Source organism: Lissotriton vulgaris, chromosome 6, assembly GCF_964263255.1.
Source record: "Lissotriton vulgaris chromosome 6, aLisVul1.2, whole genome shotgun sequence".
NCBI lineage: Eukaryota > Metazoa > Chordata > Amphibia > Caudata > Salamandridae > Lissotriton > Lissotriton vulgaris.
The window spans coordinates 686,877,372-686,897,416 of NC_141694.1; the positions used below are offsets into that span (position 1 = coordinate 686,877,372).

General features: G+C 47.0%; 1 protein-coding gene across 1 annotated transcript in view; it reads left to right on the forward strand.

Moving 5' to 3' along the window:
- Nucleotides 1-20,045, forward strand: part of ASCC3 (activating signal cointegrator 1 complex subunit 3) — a 2,217,780-nt gene that overhangs the window by 1,681,270 nt on the left and 516,465 nt on the right. The window lies entirely within an intron of this gene.

A 20,045-nucleotide genomic window follows, 5' to 3' on the forward strand; every position in this document is an offset into this window, starting at 1 on the left:
GGTCCCATGGCACTGCCTTGCTGAGTCTCACATATTGGTCTTAGCACAACACTGCCATGTGACCGCCAAAGGACCGCCCGCCAGACCAGGAGAAAACTCCTAATCTCACAGACGGTCAAGTTTGGCGGTGGGGGAGCGGGGCGATGGCGTGGCAGCCTGCTCCCACACCGCCAAACTCCTAATCAGGCCCAAAGATGGCACTTGTTTACTTCTATTTATTTTTTTGTGACATTTTAAACACATTTTTATGGTGTTCAGCCATTGCTCAAGCATTAAAACATGTCCAGTTATCTTTTTCCAGCAGGTGCCTTGACTCTCGCAAGATGATTTTTGTCTAGTTCCTACTTCAGTCTTACATAAGACCTCCACCTTTTTTGTAGCCTCTTGCACTTCTTTCTAAATTTGGCTACAACCATATCTTTTGCCATAATTTTAACATTGGAGGTATTTTATGCATCTGTTTACTCCTATCTATGCCCTCTTTTGTGGATAACCATTGTGGTCACATCTTGTTTCATCAGTAAGCAATGGTGGCTCCCAGAATTGGCTGCTTTTATTGCAGCTTTCACAAATGAGAAGCATGCCAGATACCTGCTGTGTGCTCCTGCCTTGAGGGGACTCGTGGGGAGAGCCGTGCATTGCTCACTGAGTTCGTGCCCCGAGAAGCCCAGGGGGAGAGTCTGTCAGTTGGAGTCCTGTTGGGGAGTGGACTACGACTCCCATCTCCCCTAATGGCTGGCTATCGGTTCCTGCTTCCAAAGCGCCGCACACCAGCGGTGCGGGAAGCGCGAAGGGACGCACCTAGGCCGTGCCTGGGCCAAGGGCAGGCCCAACCGCTGCTTGTCGGAGCCCGGAAGAGGCTGGGCTGGGCCCCTCCTCTAAGTTATTCCATCCAACTACCTAGTACTAAAGTCTGGAATAAGAATCTGGCTGGGCTGACACAGATGGCCAAAGGGAAACCAACCATCAAAGGAGGTGAGTCAACTAACACCCTAGATGCCTTCCCCATAAGAGCCTCTGACGCCCTGAACAAGGAGATTCAGACTGGAACGCAATGGGTGACTTAGTAGTGCCTGACTGTATGACTGATAGCACTAACATTGACTCTCCGATTGTGTTCGCGGATGACTTGCCTCCCCTTTCACCACCTAAAAAAACTGTAACTCGTCCCAAACGCCAAAACCCAGAGTTAATGCCAGAGCTCACCCCCCACCTGTTCATGGCAGACCGCCAACAAAAAGGAAAAGAGGAGGAGGAAGATTAGCTACGAAAACAACGGACACTAACACACAAGAGGTTGCAACAGCCCCCATAACCTTTATGGACATATTATTACCAAAAATGGAGCAGTCCCTCACCCGCTTACGCTTATTACAGCCCCTCTCGGATAGATTAAGTCAAATTGAGGCTATCCTGGAGACTTTGAATTTAAATATAACAAGCTCCAAGGGTCACAATTGTGCTAGGGCTGGGGTTACAGTGACACCCCTGACCCCAGAAACCTGCTTAATACCTCAATAATTCTCAACCATACGGGACAGTACGAGACCTGATAGTGAGGCCCTCAGTCTAAGAGGTCCCCAATCAGGGGACATGAGGGCCTGCAAAGCTGTGAGTCACCCCCAACTTTTATACCTGCAAGTTACCGCCCCCCTCCTACACCAACCTCTGCGCTCAAAGGGGACACCTAGCTCACTTTTACCATCTACTCATACAACATACCCAGAGACCATGATATTGAAGTGGCGAATGGAACAAACATACCCTGTGACTCTAGACTGGATCTTCCACCGCAGCCTGTCCTATGTTATAGTCCTTGTGAACGTTTCCAAGCTACCGGTTTCTCAAGTAGAAACCACAAGCCAGCTTATCAGTAAAGCATGTTACTGGATCAGTAAACATGGGGGGGGGGGGGGGGTGGGGGGGAGAGGGGCGCTATTACCATGTATTCTAATGGCAAGACGGTGGCATGGGTAGGGAATGCTAAGAAAACCTTCCAGTGGGATTGTGTGGTCTTTAATTTTATCTCACACCATTTGGTTTACCAACTGCTTGGGCAGTTAACCGATACTACTACTCAACAAACTCAGATACTTGCATTTCCACTTGGTTTCTTCTATAGTCCTGAAAGACTCTCTAATACGGCCCAACCATATCTTTCCTCATATAGGAAAGACCATCATGATACCCCTTATTGTGCCCCAGGTTGCTATCTTACTGACCTCTCCATTAATAACCGCTTCAGTACTTTAATAGATCTGGACTGGTGTGATTGATAGGGGGAGAACGGGAACAATACTAATCAACTCCAAATTCCCATGGACCTAGGACCCAATTTCCCTAAATCTCCTGTGGCAACTTCCAACATTACGGCCACTTCTAGCAAATATGTCAAACTAGTTTCCTGGAATATTGCTGGATTAAGATCCAAAGTGTCTAATCCAGATTGGCTAGCAATTATTAATAAATAAGATCTGGTTTGTCTCCAGAAAATATGGGAAACAGGTTCAATCCATCTAGACGGCTATCGTTCTTTTTATACTCCAGCTCGCCCTTCTGCTTCTGAACGTGCCAAGGGAGGCATTCTAACCTTGTTAAAAAAAAACTTAAAGTTAGCAGTCTTGTCCTATTCGAAAATCTCACCGTACTATAATTTCCTCTATTAAAAAAACTAAGTGGTGATAATATTTTCTGAATTAATTTTGATAATAACCACTTTAATGGGAATATGAAAGAGATTGTAGATATGTCGGAAAAAGATGCTAATACTCTTTATAAATGCCTTAAGCAGCCCCAAAAATCTTGTGGGTAGGTGATTTTAATGCACATTGCTGTACCCTACCATATAAAACAGCATGGAGTATGTTTAATGATTTAGGTGATTCAACTCCCCATTTTGTACATGATGCCTATGGTGTTGCTTTGAATAGATATTCTTCATTAATAATTTGGAAATCATGTACCCTATAGACCCTAGTTCTGGTTTTCTTCAGCACACCTTTGGATCACCCAGTCAGGGTTCAACTCTAGACTATTTACTGATTTCTTCGTCTCTTAGCAGAGCTATCATTAACACTGCAGCCATGCCATTTGGCTTCCGTGACAACTGTGCTTTAATTGCTAATCTGTCATGGGGCAGAACCCCACCGGAGCAGTCAAGACTCAATAACCAAGAGATAGCAAGGAAAAATGGGATTATCCTAAAATGGGCAATGATAGATAAAATGAAACTCATTAGAGATGTGGCCGGTAATAGTCTTGATGACTTCATGATCTGTTTAGCAGCTACCCCATAACCAATACTAACAATGACAGCCTTTGAGAGGATAGTATCAGAGGCAAAAAAGTTACTAACTAGGGAAAGAAGAACCCCTAATATTTTAGGTCCTAAATGGTTTGGCCAGTCCTGCACTGAGGCCCTCTCAAATTTACGTCAAGCTCTTAGGTCTATCCCAAGGGATGCAGCACTGGTCAAGACCCTACAAAAACGTTATTCTGAGGCCAGGAAACAAAGAACAAATACCCTTAAGGAAGATGCCTGGGAGAAACTCCACCAATCAGCTCTCTCAAAAAACCCTAGGGATTTTTGGAGAGTCATTAACGCTCCATTTCCCAAATCTCATCAGGATCTGGGCATCGCGTGAAATGTGGACGAATCCTGGATCACACATTTCTGCTCTATCTTTAATTCTTATACAGAGGGGTCGGTCAGCCAGCTGTTGTCAAATGAACAATCTATACATTCGCCTCTGTCTTTTAACCGTCAGGAAATTAGATTGGCCCTCTCACAGTCCTCTAACAACATAGCCCCTGGTCTGGACGGCACCCCAGTAGATTTCTTCCAGGAGCTTTCCGACCTGTGGGGTCCGGTGCTCACTAATGTTTTCAATGTAATCGCAAAAGTAGGTCCACCCGATTCATGGAGGATGTCTATTATCGTGCCAATTTATAAGAAAGGGACCCAGCCAAAAAACTATAGGCCAATATCCCTACTAGATAGCACTGCCAAATTGATGGGTTGTGTTCTACTTAATCGACTTGAGGAATGGGCCAATGATAATAACATAATGAACCTGGTACAATACTGGTTCAAAAAAGGGAGTGGCACTCAAGATCAAAGCCTCAACCTGACCCTACTAATGGTCAAGTGCACCAAGGTAAAACAGGAGAAACTGTATCTGGCTTTCATGAACCTTTCAGCAGTATTCGACTGCGTAGCCCACCACCACCTTCGGGGAAATAATGTCAGAAATGGGAATTGATGAGGCTATAACCACCTTTATTAGACAGCTTTACTCTTCTGCCACTATGGAAATCAAGGTGAGTGCTCCAGGTTGTTCCCAATCCTGAGAGGAGTGCGCCAGGGGTGTGTTCTTGCCCCATTCCTTTTCTACATCTACACGAATGGGGAAGAAACACCCCGTTGAGCTCCACCCTAGACGTTTCATTGATTAAGAACATGCGCACCCCAATTCTGCTATAAGCAGATGATGCTGTCCTGATTGCCCGAACTGGCCGAGCCCTACAACAACGACTGTGTACATATGTAAATTATATGAACAGTTTAGGTTTAAAAACAAATGAGGAAAGTCCCTTGTCTTGATAACCGGTCTACATAGAAGGACATGAACTAGCCCACACAATTACTTTCTCGTATCTTGGTATAACCTTCAAGAGACAATTTTCCTGGTCCAATATGATCAAAACTAGCGGACTAGCATTAGAGAAAAGCATAATAGCATTCAATTCCTTTATGAAGAAACTGTATGCGAAGCCCCTTGTGATGGTCAAAAAGGTTTACTCTGCCAAGTCAATATCAGTGGCAACCTACGGAGCAGGAATCTGAGGATATACCAACACCCATTCTCTCCAGACTATTGAAAATTCCTTCTGGAAGAGACTTCTTGGCCTCCCAGTTAGCTACTCCGACTTTTTATGTCATGTCGAGCTAGATGTACCATATGTAGATGACACTCCACCTGGAGAAGAACCTCAGTAAACCTTACGCAGAGACTAATAGAAGACTGTCTCATGTTGGAACATGCCCTAAGAAAACCATGGTTATTATACATTACAAACAGTCTCACCTCCCTTGGTTTAGGTCAATTATTTACATCTCCCTTAACCGCTTCGACACAGCGCAAATTCCCCCGCTGTGCGGGCGAATTTCACCGTGCACCGAACGGACGGCCTCTGAACGTCTTCCTCACATGCCCGACGTATGGGAGAGGTTAAACTGTACTACAGTATCAAAAAAGAAATAAAAACACTGTTTTTTAACCAAAGGGCTTTGGAGCGTTCTAAACTTAATTTTTCAAAGGCATCTGTAAAATCATAGCTGGAGTGCCTTATCGAACAAGACGGCGCCCCGGGATATCTATCCTTGGTAACCATTTTGCGCCAAAAATTTATTTTTGTACGATTCAGTTTTAATCTTATTCCTGTTATGTTTACCTCTTCGGCTGGCATTTATTTCCTAGCTGAGCTGCCGCCTTGTCCGTGTAATGGCTCTTCTCCCCAATCAAATCTACATATTTTATTAATTTGGGAAGTTTATAAAGTGTCTGATTTATCTGCCCGCTAATGCGTTAATACCATTTCACTCAATGTCGTCCTGCTTTGTACTTTTTACAAACACTACCCAATGAATTGGTATGTTATACTGTGGCTTCATATCTACTTCTTTCACGGGAGACTAGGCGGTGGGACTAATCTGTTTCATGAATTAGGAAATATATATTTGAGTCCTTTTTTTAAATCTAATGTCTGTCATCAAATTACTGTTACTATTTTCTATTGTGAAAGGCTTGTGAGGGCAGCTCGAAGGTGGGAGGCTGCTGCTACAGAGCTAACTGCTGTGGCTCTCGTTTTTAACCATATTCTCTGTGTGATACTTACTTTGGGGGCATTTTAGTAGCTCTTGGACTCTTTTAACTACACGGGGCATTTTATTTTTAAATATTCTCCAACCTCGCTCTGCACTTACCTGGGAGCAGAGGGGGCCCAGGCTAGCCGCGTTTTCACTCATACGGCTCTCCTCGAGTGGGGGTCCGTCCGTGCGAGCGGACCCGCTATCTTGGGAGTAGCAGAGTGGCGGTCTAGTCTCCAGGACTCAGGGGCACAAAAGCAGACGATGGAGCGAACGCGCGCAGCGGACGCGCCGGCGGCTCGCCGACGCCGCGCCACAGGCAAGCCCGTCTGTGCCCGTCTGCGCTAAGGACGCACTCAGCGCCAGGTATGCTGCCCCTTTAGGGTGGGGATTGGGGCCTGCTGTAGAGGGTTGTCCAAGACGGTACACCAGCAAAGAACTTACTAACATTGGTGAGAGGGGGCGTGATAGAGGGACCCTTACGCTGTCCAACACTGCTTTCCCTGTGTCTGATTTTTTGAGGGGTGACACAACAGCCGGTGGGCTTTTGAATGTGAGGTCTCTACCTAAACACAGTGTCGACATACAACTGGTGTTGGAGACTCATGAACTCGATTTCTTGTGTATGACCGAAACATGGACTGCGCCGGGGTGCGAAGTTGATGCTGGGAACGCTTGCCCACCAGGGTTTAAAATGCGCCACAAGCCCAGAGCTAGTGGGCGGGGGCGGGGTGGGTGTGATTTTTAGAGACACAATTGATTTGAATGTCATCGAAACTGACGCGTGCAATGGCTGTGAACTATTTGGCTTCTCTCTCAAGAACTCACAGAGGATTTTTTTAACGTGCATCATCTGTTACTGACCCCCAGGGGTGTTCACGCTAGCCCAGCAGCAGTCGGTACTGGAATTGTTCTCCAATATGGCTGTTACTCATAGCCATCTGGTGATTCTTGGTGACTTTAACCTGTGGCTGAATGGCACAATGAACACTGGATTTCTTAATATGACTCACTCATGTGAGGCCCTTGGTCGCTCCCAGCGAGTTCTACAGGCTACCCATACAGGAGGTCATCGGCTGGACCTGATTTTTTCTGAGACCAACCTCCTTACTGTTGGGGATGTGCTACCTATGGCCTGGACGGACCACTCTCTGATTACGTTTTTTGTGAAGGCAGGTACGCCTTCTGCAGAGACGTCTAGTCAAGTGAGGGAGTATGTCAGTAGGGATTGGAAGTCCCTTGCTCGGAATTAAGGTGCCTCACCCACGTTTATGGTTGTGGAATGCTTTGCCTCCGACTTGCAGGTTGAAGGGAACTACTCTGCCCTCTGCTCGAAGATTACTTCGGTGCTAGACACCTCTGCTCCTTTTAAAGATCATAGGAGTAGGGAGAGACCCTCAGCACCCTGGTTTACGGACAGCCTCAAAAACCTGAAGCTAGAATGTAAACAAGCAGAGAGAAGGTGGAGGCACGCGTACCTGGACAAGGACAGGCTTGCTTGGAAAGCTAAACGGGTGGATTATAAGAAGGAGATCCATAGAGTTAAGGCAGCGTACTTCTCGAGTGTGATTCTGGATGCCCCGAACAGCTCTCGTAGCATTTTTAATATCTTGAACAGCCTTATTAGTCCTGACTGTACCAAGAATGAATTCCTCCCCTCTCAGGAACTCTGTAAGAACCTAGCTAGGTTCTTTCAGGAGAAAATCAAATTGATTATTGATGATCTGGGGGTGGATCAGCAACAACCCGTGGCAGCAGCTGATTGTGGCTGCCTGTCGACTCTCGGAGCAGTTCATGAACTGGGAGGAATTGAGTCCCTTGTGGAATTTGCGCAGCTGTCTGCAGAGGAGTTCAGGGAAGTGGCCTTTGGTATTAAATCTGGGTCTCCGCTTGACCCGATCCCACTAAAAACCTGGAAGGAGTTTGAGCTCTAGCTCTTCCCCACGCTCCGGCTGGTGTGTAACCAGTCGCTTACTACTGGAGTGGTTCCACCTCAGTGGAAACAAGCGGTGGTGACCCCCTTACTGAAGAAGCCCATTCTTGACCCTGACTGCCTTAAGAACTTTAGGCCCATCTCGCTTCTACCCTATCCAGCAAAAAATTGTAGAGCGGGTGGTGGCAGGCACCCTTTCTAGACACCTTGAACAGCACAAGCTCCTGGAGGATGTTCAATTTGGTTTCCGGCCAGCTCATGGCACCGAGACGGCCCTAGTGACCATGCTGGATAAGCTACGTTGGCGGGCAGACAGGGGACAGGTAGGGGTTCTGATCCTGCTTGACCTGTCTGCCGCCTTCGATACGGTGAACCATGGTATTCTGCTGGACAGGTTGAGAGAGGTAGGGGTTGCAGGGAGTGTCCTTTTGTGGTTTGAGTCCTCCCTCCAGGGTAGGGAACAAGCTGTGTCCCTCCCTCCCTTCCAATCCTCCTTCTCTACCATCTCGCATGGGGTCCCTCAAGGCTCGGCAGTTAGCCCGATATTATTTAACATCTATATGAAGCCTTTAATAGCAGTCATCAAACAATATAAGATCGAAATTGTTAACTAGGCTGATGACACGCAGTTGATTCTATCCTTGGAGGGAAATGAATCAACCTCCTTGGAAGAATTTCATAACTGCCTGCGAGCTACAGCGGACTGGTTGAAAGCCAACTCTCTGCAATTTAACACAGGAAAGACCGAGGTGTTATATTGCCCAAGGTCCAGGGTACAATCTCTTCTACCCAGCAACTTCCGGCCAGTGGATTTTTCTCCACTGGTGCAGCCGGTGAAGGTAGTACGGAATCTAGGCATGATGTTTAATAGCGACCTTACTCTGGAGACGCAGGTTTCAAAGGTGGTAGCTGGCTGCTTGACCATCATTCGCCTCCTGAGAAAAATCCTTCCCCTGTTACCGCCCCGTGCTCGAGTAGAGGTGGTGCGTTGTACCGTGCTCAGTAGATTAGACTACTGCAACGCCTTACTGTTGGAGTCTCCAAGCTATCTCATGGTTAGACTTCAGAGACTCCAGTCTGCAGCTGCAAAATTAGCCCTGGGGTGGCCAACTAGATCTTCCTCTTCAGGGGCCTTGGCTCAGCGGCACTGGCTCCCAGTGAGGCAGAGGGTGATATTTAAGTCTCTCTGCCTGACCTTTCATGACCTCCATGGGTTAGGCCCGGCCTGTTTACAAAGGAAGTTTTTATGGCATGTGCCTGCCCGCAATCTACGTTCCTCCTCTGGCAAGTTGGTGACCATACCGAGGTTTCGGAGATCCAGAGCAGGAGGTAGATCGTTCAGCGTGGCAGCAGCGAAGCTCTGGAACTCTCTTCCCACCGAACTCAGGCAGGTTTCCGGTCTTCTCGCATTTAGAAGGCACTTGAAAACTTGGCTCTTCCCAAATCCCTAGCCTGTTATCAGCTGTCCCCCTCTTTTCGATATGAGTCTGTTAGCGCCAGGATGCCTCTCTGAGGTGATAGTGCGCTTTAAAAGTGAAATAAATAATAAATAAAATAAATAAGTATCCTGGTTTTTAATTGTATACTGTGCATCTTTGTACTTTTATGATCTTAAAATGTTTTAAGTATCGAATAAAGTGATTTGACTGACTGACTGAGAAGCATAACAAAGTCTGCTATAACCATCCATTGGCAAAGCATTATCTTCACCTAGAGTACTACAGGTTTTCCCATCCGAAGAATAAACACTCTACAACATTTTAGTTCAGTTTCTCTAAATATAGCTAAACGGTCACATGTATTACCTGCAGGTTAAAAACCTCTTATTACGAAATTTTGCATGGTTTATCATTTATTCATAACACTCAGAGCAGATTTCTTAATTTAAATATGAGTTGTTATATTCCGTTTTCCATTCTGTTACCTCCATGTAGATTTGTTATGACTGAGAATCTTGTTGGAAGGTAGCAGGTGGGATAATAGTTCTATATAATCTCCAAATCAGTTATGACCACACCTCCTAGCTCCGCACTTATTAGTCTGGGAAGCTCTTCAGATGTTGTGGCTTTAGGCATAACTGCAGCAGGGACACAGTTAATTAGGCATAAAGAAATGTAAGAATGAAAAATAATTACGTATCATGCCTTTGCTATCTACACATCCATCATCTAAAATGACATTCCTTTATCCATCAGGTCCGCCTCTACCCTTCTTCAATTTCAAAAAGAGCTGAAGTTAATATGCATGTAAAGGACACTAGATCACGACACAGTAACTAGCCTACACCCACCCTTAGCTGTCATTTGGATTGTGTTTTCATAGGAAATGCGTTTTTTTGTTGCTAATAGCATTGGCACCATTTTTTGATGAATCGCCACAAAACATTCCAAGAAAGAGCTACTTTTTGACTAGTTTGTCTTTGGAGAGTTTCGGAGTGATCCATTAAGCGGGGACTGAGAATTAGGGGGGTGGGCCCAAAACACTTTTTCCCCATTTATTTTTCCGTAGGCTCTTTAGACACTTCTACAGCCCAAACCACTTAACGGATTTTCACCAAATTTGACAGAGAGCTAGATATTGGTCCAGGAAGAGTGCTTTCTGTGTTTTGGTGGTAATTTGTTTAATAGTTTTGTAAAAACTAAGTTTTCTTTTTTTTGTATAGATCACACTGCAGAGGATATGTGGAGCCGACAGAATTGGCCGCCACATCAACCAGGAAGTGGTGGCAGTCATCCTAGGACTTGGGACTCAGTCCCGAGTCCTAAGAAAAAATGCAAAAAAAGATATAGGGGGCAGGGTCGGGATAGCCACCAAGGCCTGGGGCCCAAAAAACGTTTTTTAACAAAAGTTTTACTGCAATTTCACAGAGGATCCATGGATCCACAGCAAAATTTAACTAACAAATCAAAAAAAGTTAAACACAGCCTTGTGCATTGCCTTTTTAACCCCACCCCCTCCCCTGGCGTGGGCTGAGGCCTTGGGGCCAAATGTGGGTTATTTTGTAGGGGAGGGGAGCTTGTGGCCCACCTCCCCAAGCCTCTGAGAGGACCCAGGGACCCCGTCTCCATGGCCGATGTAAGAAAAAGCAAAAAGAAATGCTGAGGGCACGCAGCCCAGCTCATGATCCAAATTAGGCCCCTGGCCCCAATCCCCCCGAGGCAGAGCATTTAAATAAAGGGAGGGGCCCTGGAGACCCGTCTGTTGAAGAAGTCTGCTTTTTAAAAGAGGAGGATGGCCATGCAGCCCCCATCCCTGAGCCTTAAAAAGGCCCCAGCGACCCCATACTCGGGGTCCACCACATTAATTAAAAGGGAGGGAAGTTGTGCGGCCCCTCTCTCTAAGCCCTTAAAGCTCCTGGAGGAGCCCATCCTCCAGGATCGTGTTGGTTACTGTGTCCTGGTGATCCCCCTCCCGGACACAGTAGTTTCCCTGCCCGCACTAGCGGGGGCAGGAAAACGTGTTTGCTCCTGTCTGGCAGAAGCATTTTTAAATTTCCAGACAAACGAAAGCAAATACCAAGTCTACTACCAGCTGGTGGGAGATTTAAAAATGCCCCCGCTGCTGGGAGCAGACTACTCTTCTGACATATACATGAAAGGAAGTGATGGTTTTTCAGGATTGCACATCAATTGCAGACTGTAGATGGTCTCTAAATACAGGCATAGAACTACTAGTAATGGTGCCCCTCAAGGTAACAGTACAAAGACACCCCACTACCAGAGGTGTCACCACACAGAGGTTCCTAAGAGCTCCTGTGCAAAACTTGACAACACCAGTACAAAGACCCCCCACTACCACAAGTGTCACCAAACAGAGATTCCTAAGAGCTCCTGTGCAAAACTTGACAAAACCAGTGTACCTCAGCACTCCCCAAAAGTATAGCAATTGTCACTTGTGTGACACAATTAAACAATGTAATTTCTCACAGGAAACCAGTCCATACAGTTAAACTTCTATAAACAGTTATTTAATATCAAGTGATAATGTTTCATAAAAATGTACACAATCAATAGCCAAGGTGCAATCCAAAACACAATTATCTATTTCTTAACAAGGCTTTCAATATCACTAATGAGTCCACGGAGGTCAAGTTTATACAAGCCTCTCTGCTGGCGAATGATGGAAACAGCCGACACGTGTTTCGTTACGAATGTAACTTCTTCAAGGCTTTTTGTTTGAGGAATTGTGAATCCAAAAGGTATGGATTATCCAAAATGCATATATCCTATTCTTTTGAAAAACAGAACTAAGAGACCTTTAAAAATCGTGTTAGTCTTAGGCCAGTTGTGTAAAGTAGTTCCAGGTAGTAAGCAGTTCTGTGGAGGGAAGTATCCACTTTTTGGCTTCCCTCCAATGTAATGAAGCACAATGCGCTATTCTCCTGTTTGGAATCGATCAAAAATATAATTGAAGACACAGTCGCGTAGTCCAGTAGTCTTGTAAAAATAGAAGAAACAGGTTGTAATAGGCCTCCCTGCAAATGGTGTATTAGCCGTAGCTCGACGGCGTATCCCTTAGGGAGGCCAATTACAGCCTGTTTCTTCTATTTTAGTAACTTAGGGGTGAATATTTAAACAGAATATAAAGGTGAAATTGGCCTGAAGGAATGATTTCTGAGGGATGGCTGCCTGCAACTTATTAGCCACTTGATGTTATGCTTCTGAACACTGTAAAGCGCAGTGAATTTTCAGATGCAGTTTGTTAATAATTTTGAGGATGTAAACTTCAACTTTTATTTCATTTATGGTCAGACCTATATCACTATCATAACATTATTGGGTTTATAAGCAATGTGAAATATTTAAGTGAATGATCTAATGTGCTGCTAGACATTAAGGTAAAGATAAGGGCACAGTGCAATGCTTTGATGGGCTTATATTAGCTTTAATTACCTCAGCATGTCCTTCCTTAAGCCAATCCAAACCATTTCTGAGTTAACTTCTTCCTCGCAAGGCAGGTACACTATTGCCCAATAACTTGTGCTCAGGTTTTTTTTTATCTGTTCCTTATTTTTATTTACTGCCTTGAGGATGCGTCCGGTTCCGTGAGCTTCTACCTCCATCAGTCTGTACCACCTAGAAACATAACATTGAGAATCCTCTGCAGTGAAGGCACAGGAGAAATATAGCAGCAATCACAAACCTGACCAGTCACTGCACACACATGGTTGGCTGAAATCCCTGCAAAGGGATAGAGGCTGCTAAAGAGTATCACAGAAACAAAGCGGAAACCTTTCTATGAGACCTGAAAGACCTGCCAGGTGATCATGAAGACCAGGGGCGTAACACAGGCCCCTGCAGCCCATGCGGTGCGGGGGGGCCTGAAGCTCCAGGGGGCCCCCTCTGCACTGCAATCTGTCCAAAGAGCTCTTAATTGAGCCTGGAGGGGGCCCTCTACATACCTTGCAGGGAGGCCCCCTCAATTTTCGTTACGCCAGTGATGAAGACATCTGGAGGCAAGCGTACTTCCAGAAACCAGGAGCACCTCAGGAGACCAAGAAGAAATTGGGACGATGTCTAGTGAATTAGAGACACAGGGGAACAAGCGAAAGCGAAGAGCCAGTGCAACCTATGAAGGTTGACAGGCATTCAACAAATGGTCAGCGTGGCTTTAAGGTCATACTGCTTATCCTGAAGGAATTATAGGCAATCACCATCTTGAATTGTGGGAACTCGACCATCTTGAACTTGCCTGACTTTATAGTTCCAGCCATTCACTGCTAGACCTTTTTGGCTTCTTCAGAGATTCTTCAGTATATCCAGGAAAAAATCTGCAGTATTTTTGCTGAGGTTATGAGTGCTACTATATACTATGCATCCGCAACCAGTGCCTTTCACCGCCCCTCTCGATGGATTGAAGAGAGCTGAGTAGAACCAATAATAGAGCCCAACAGCCCAATCATTAAGGAGACCAAGAGAACCATGAACTGGGTAAGTACTTGGCAGCGCATTGTTGCCCCATGTGGCAATAAAATTCTGCACTTGATGGGATTCTGCCTGTATGTTGAAGCTGCTCTGCATGTAATGTTCAATACACTCCCCAAAATTTAGTAAGCAAAAATCCATATAGCCTTCTTTAACCATGAAGGTGATCCTAGAGGGGTCGTAAGTGCACTTGTAGCCTGGCAAGTGGATTTTAAAAGCAGATTCTTGTACATACTTTTTCAGGGTAGTTGTAATGGTATTTATAAGATTCTGCATGTTAACTTTGAACAAAACTAAAGCTTTTAGGCACAAATCCTTTCCCTGGACGATTCCAGAAACAGAAAATCAGCCCTGCACTCTCTCAACCACTACCCTATCTTCAGAGGGTGATGCTCCTTCGCCTATATCACCCTTACATGGGTGCCATGAAAAGTAAAGTGGGTATCTACTCTCAAGTTGGCTTGACTGATGGAGTTGCCTTGCCGTCTTGGTAGGCTGGTGTTCGAGGCATGTGGGCTGCTGAATTCATATCTGTGCATAGATCGCCGCCTAGTGTTGGGTCCGGATTATTGCACATTGTTGTCCTGGAAGAGTCTTCGAAGTATCACGAGATAGGTGGCTCCTCCCCTGGACTACAGTGCGCATGGGCATCCTCTCCATCCTCAGATTGTTTTTTTCCGCCATTGGGCTCGGATGTACTTTCTTGACTCAAGTTCGGAATCAACATAAAACTCTTTGCAAGGCCAAAAGGCCTTCGGGGCGTCAGGATTGTCTTGTTCGGTGCCTATACTTCATCCAGTTCCTCGAACAGGACGTCAAAGGCCGTTTGCCTTCTCGACACCAGGCCCCAACTTCGAGGACGATGGAACGGAGCCCGTTCAAGAGATGCCCCGTCTGCAACTCTAAGTACCCCCACATTGATGTGCACCCAGTGTGCAATAAATGTTTGTCACTGGACCACGACGAGGCCAGCTGTATGGCCTGTTCAAAGTTCCGGTCGAAGAAGACGCTTCGAGTTCGACGCGCCGCGCGACAGTCGGCGCAAAAAGCGAAGCCTGACCCGGAGAACATCTTTGAAGCCGATGACGATGAAGGCGTCGATGAAGAGGTTCCTGACCAGCAGTCCGACCCCGAGTCGGAGCGAGATTCTACCTTCGGTATGGACGACGATGAAGACTACGTCCATGAAGAAGACGTCGTCGAGGTAGGAGACGACGCAGAGGCCATCGGAGCCGTCGATGACGACTCGAGCGATGAGCAAGGCCCACCCACAATCGTGGGGCCTAATATTGACACTGTACTCTCTAAGGCTCAGTTCGAGGCATCGCCAGAAGGCCTTAGCCGAGATCCTAAGTTACATTCTATAGCCCCGCGTCAAGGCCCGGCTAAGAATACGTCTACGGAGCCATCGGTCGATCTACAAAAATCGAAACCGAAACCAACAGAGGCAAAAACTAAACCGAAACTGGTTAAAGCAGTCCTCGGATCGACACCCTCTAGCTCCTCGGCTCCAGTCAAGTCTACTAACGTCATCGACCCTTCGGGGCCACAAGGCGGCGCCGACCCCAAGAGCGGGGCGCCGAAGCCAGTCTCGACAGTCAAGCACGTCAGCCTGACGCCGTCGACGTCCAAACATGGCGACCCTGCCAAAGGTCTCCAGGCTAAAAAGACTGTCGAACCGACGCTTGCAGCCTCAAAGACTCTATTCAGTAAGGCCCTCGAGTCGAAGACCAAACCCGACCCGAAGGAGCATGCCGCGTCGAAGACCAAGACCGTACCTGCTGAGCACCATCAGCTCGAGTCGACGCAAGGCCGCAAGCATGCTGGTGATACATCGAAGCCAATCGGATCGAAGACGGCATCGATCCCTAAGTCAGTCGGTTCGTCTACGGCGCCTCCACCACCAATTAAATACGGACTGCCCCCGACCGCTCGACCCAAAACACACGAGCCACAAAGGAGCGCCGAACCCTCCAAAAAGGTATCGGGACCTCCTAAATCTCAGTCCATTCCGGAGGAGGTGGTGTTCCAGGCACCCTCGTACGACAATCAGTCGAAGCTCTACATCGACTCGGATTCTGGCAGACTCACCATTTACAAAAGGAAAATCGCACCAGAACATCTTTTGGAGTCATATAAAATCCCCCTAAAAAAGAAAAAGGACTCTGCAACGTCACCTGTTCTCTTTGAACATGTTCAGTCCTATACACAACATGGTGCCGATTCTCCCACACGCAGCGACGAGGAAGTGGGAGATGATTATAGTCATATGGGATTCATTTACAATACTGACGCTGATCAAGGGGAGTCTCAACACTGGACTGACCCTGCTGACCCTGATGATCCCCACACTATTCCCGACACTCAGTCTTATAGTGTCAAAACATCGCCTACTGAAGACACGGCGGCTTTTAATGCCTTAATTGACAGAGCAGCCCTCAACCATGATGTTGACATGCCCGCAGAGCCAGTGGAGGAGGACTTTCTCTTCGATACTTTCTCCACCTCAGAAAGATCGGTAAAAACACTGCCTATGCTAAAGGGTGTCCTCAAACATGCTACTGACATTTTCAAGGAACCCACAAGAGCAAGGGTTATAAACCCAAGGATTGAAAGAAAGTATAGGCCTGCGCCTGTGGACCCTATGTACATCAAGGGCCAACTCCCATTGGACTCCCTAGTAGTGGCTAATGCTCGCAAGAGAGCAAACTCTCAGACAAGTGGTGATGCTCCTCCTCCGGACAAAGAATCTAAAATCTTAGAGGCTTCTGGTAAACGGGTGGCATCTCAAGCGGCTAATATTTGGAGGATCTCAAACACACAGGCCCTATTAGCCAGATATGATAGGGCTCACTACGACACGCTAGAACAGCTGATGCAACACCTGCCTGATGCTTAGAAAGAGGGAGCAGAAATGCTGATACCGGAAGGAAAGTTGATTTCATATGCATCCATCAAATGTGCACTCGATGCAGCAGACACAGCAGCTAGAGCCATCAACACTAGCGTAATGATGAGACGTCATGCCTGGCTCCGCATCTCTGGTTTCAAACCCGAAATCCAAACAACTTTGCTCAATCAGCCTGGTAACCCTGACTTTCTCTTTGGCCCTGAACAAGACACTACCCTTGAGAAAATTAAAAAAGACACTGAGACAGCAAAATCCATGGGGGCTCTGCAGTCTCAGCAGTTCAGGGGCAGTTCCGTTCGTCGCTCCGGTAACAGGGGAGCTTCTAGAGGTCAGACATTACAGCAAGCCCAGTACAACAAGGGGACCACGCAGACCACCTATAACAAAAATAACAGGAGTGGATATCGTGGAAACAGCACCAAAGGCAGAGGACGTGGAAATAACAGTGCCAGATCCTCCGCCCCCAACAAACAGTGATGCCTTGTCACTGCACCCAGACCATTTAACACCGGTCGGGGGAAGACTCCAGCAGTTCCTGCCGGTTTGGGAAGGCATCACCACAGACAGGTGGGTGAGACAAATTATCCAATACGGCTATTGTCTGGAACTAACCTCCACTCCCCCCAACATACCCCCAAGGCACCGTCCTATGTCCGCAGAGCACATGCACTTATTGCAGCAAGAAGTACTCTCCATGCTGCAAAAAGGGGCAATAGAACTCGAGCCTTTAGAACAGCAAGGTACAGGGGTGTACTCTCTGTACTTCTTAATCCCAAAAAGGACGGTTCCCTGCGGCCCATTCTAGACCTCAGACCTCAGACCCCTGAACCAGTACATCTTGTCAGAACATTTTCATATGTTGACTTTACAGCAAGTCCTACCATTGCTCAGTCAGGGAGACTTCATGGCAACCCTAGATCTGAAAGATGCATATTTCCACATTCCCATCCACCCAGGTCACAGGAAGTATCTCAGGTTCACTGTCAACAACCAGCATTACCAGTTCAAGGTCCTGCCTTTCGGGGTCACCACTGTCCCTAGGGTGTTCACCAAGTGCTTAGCGACTGTGGCTGCGCACCTTCGGAGACAACACATCCATGTCTATCCCTACCTGGACGACTGGCTTGTCCAAGGAAAGTCAGCCCAGCAGTGTGCCAGCCACATGTCACCCACAATTCACCTCCTACACAGTCTAGGATTCTCATTGAATTACCCAAAGTCGCACCTTCAGCCCGCTTATGTACAACAGTACCTAGGTGCAACATTAAACATTCTAACAGCAACAGCGCAGCCACACTCTGCCAGAGTCAACAGCATGCAGTTGCTAATACAGAAATTCAGGCCCCAGCACTCGCTCCCAGTGCAGGTATTCATGCAGCTGATCGGTATGATGTCCTCCTGCATCTTCATAGTCCCTCACGCGAGGCTACACATGCGTCCGCTTCAGGAGTGCTTGGCACAACAGTGGAACCAGGCTCATGGGCATCTGAGAGACCTAGTGTTGGTGACCGGTCGTGCATACAACTCTCTGCATTGGTGGAACACACAAAACCTTTGCAGGGGACGACCGTTCCAAGAGCCTGTCCCACAAATAGTGCTGACAACGGATGCATCTCTCCAAGGCTGGGGAGCGCATGTCCTCCACTATACCGTGCAGGGACTATGGATGTCGCAGCAGCAAAAGATGCATATCAATCTGTTGGAGCTGATGGCAATCTTCATGGCGATGAAAGCATTCAAATTGCACCTGTGCAACAAAGTCGTGCTGATCCGGACGGACAACATGACTGCAATGTATTACATCCAGAAGCAGGGAGGCATACACTCTCCGCAACTATCTCATCTAGCCCAGAGCATGTGGAAGTGGGCTATCCAGAGGAACATGTTCCTCATGGCAGAACATCTCCCAGGCAAAGACAACCAAATGGCGGACCTGCTCAGCAGGCACAGCCATCAGATGCACGAGTGGGAGATACACCCCTCAGTGCTCCAACCATATTTCCAGCAGTGGGGTCATCCAGAGATCGACCTATTCGCCACACAGGAAAACGCAAAATGCCAAACCTTCGCCGCCAGGTTCCCACACCCGCAGTCTCAGGGCAATGCGATATGGATGAACTGGTCAGGCAGATTTGCGTACGCTTTTCCTCCAGCACCACTCATACCGCTAGTGGCACGCAAACTGCGACAACACTCCATGACGCTCATCCTGGTTGCTCCAACGTGGGCACGGCAAGCCTGGTACACCACGTTCCTAGAACTTTCAGTGGTGCCCCACGAAAGGCTGCGCCTCACGCCCAGTCTCCTCACTCAGAGCCATGGAGACATTCAGCACCCAGATCCACAACAGTTGAGCCTTGCGATATGGCTCCTGAGGTCATAGAGTTTGGCTACCTCAACCTACCCCCTGACTGTATGAACATCATCAAGGAGGCAAGGCGACCTACAACTAGGGCATGTTATGCGGCCAAATGGAAACGGTTTGTCATTTACTGTTCCAATAATGACATTAATCCGCTGGATGCGTCCACGCAAAACATCATATGCTATTTGTTGCATCTCTACAGATGCAATCTGGCATATAGTTCCATCAGGATACACCTGGCCGCCATTGCGGCATATCTTCAAAACAGGCAGCATCTTTCCCTTTTCAGGGTGACTGCCATTAAAGCCTTTCTGGAAGGACTCAAAAGAGTGATCCCTCCCAGGCACCCTCCTTCACCTGTCTGGAATCTAAACGTGGTTCTCACCAGACTAATAGGACCACCCTTTGAACCCCTTCACTCTTGTGAAATACAGTTTCTTACATGGAAAGTGGCTTTTCTGGTAGCCATCACATCGCTACGAAGAGTTGGTGAGCTTCAAGCCCTAACTATTCAAGAGCCTTTCATACAAATTCATGCTAATAGGGTAGTGCTACGAACCAACCCAAAATTCATGCCTAAAGTGGTGTCGCAGTTCCACATTATTCAAAACATTGAACTGCCAGTTTTCTTCCCCAATTCAGATTCTGTGGCAGAGCGAGCACTGCACACCTTAGATGTTAAAAGAGCTCTCCTGTATTACATCGACAGGACAAAAGATTTCTGAAAGACCAAGCAACTGTTTGTTGCCTTCTCTCCACAACTCAAAGGCAACCCCATTTCCAAATCAGGTATAGCCAGATGGATTGTTAAGTGCATACAAATCTGTTATGAAAAAGCTAAACGCACATTAACAGTTCCCCCAAGAGCGCATTCCACACGCAAGTTAGGGGCATCCATGGCTTTCCTAGGTAACATTCCCCTAGAGGATATATGTAAAGCAGCCACATGGACCACCATACATACATTTACCAAACACTACTGCGTAGATGTACACTCCAAACAGCAAGCTGCTGTAGGACAGGCTGTTCTCAAAACCCTTTTT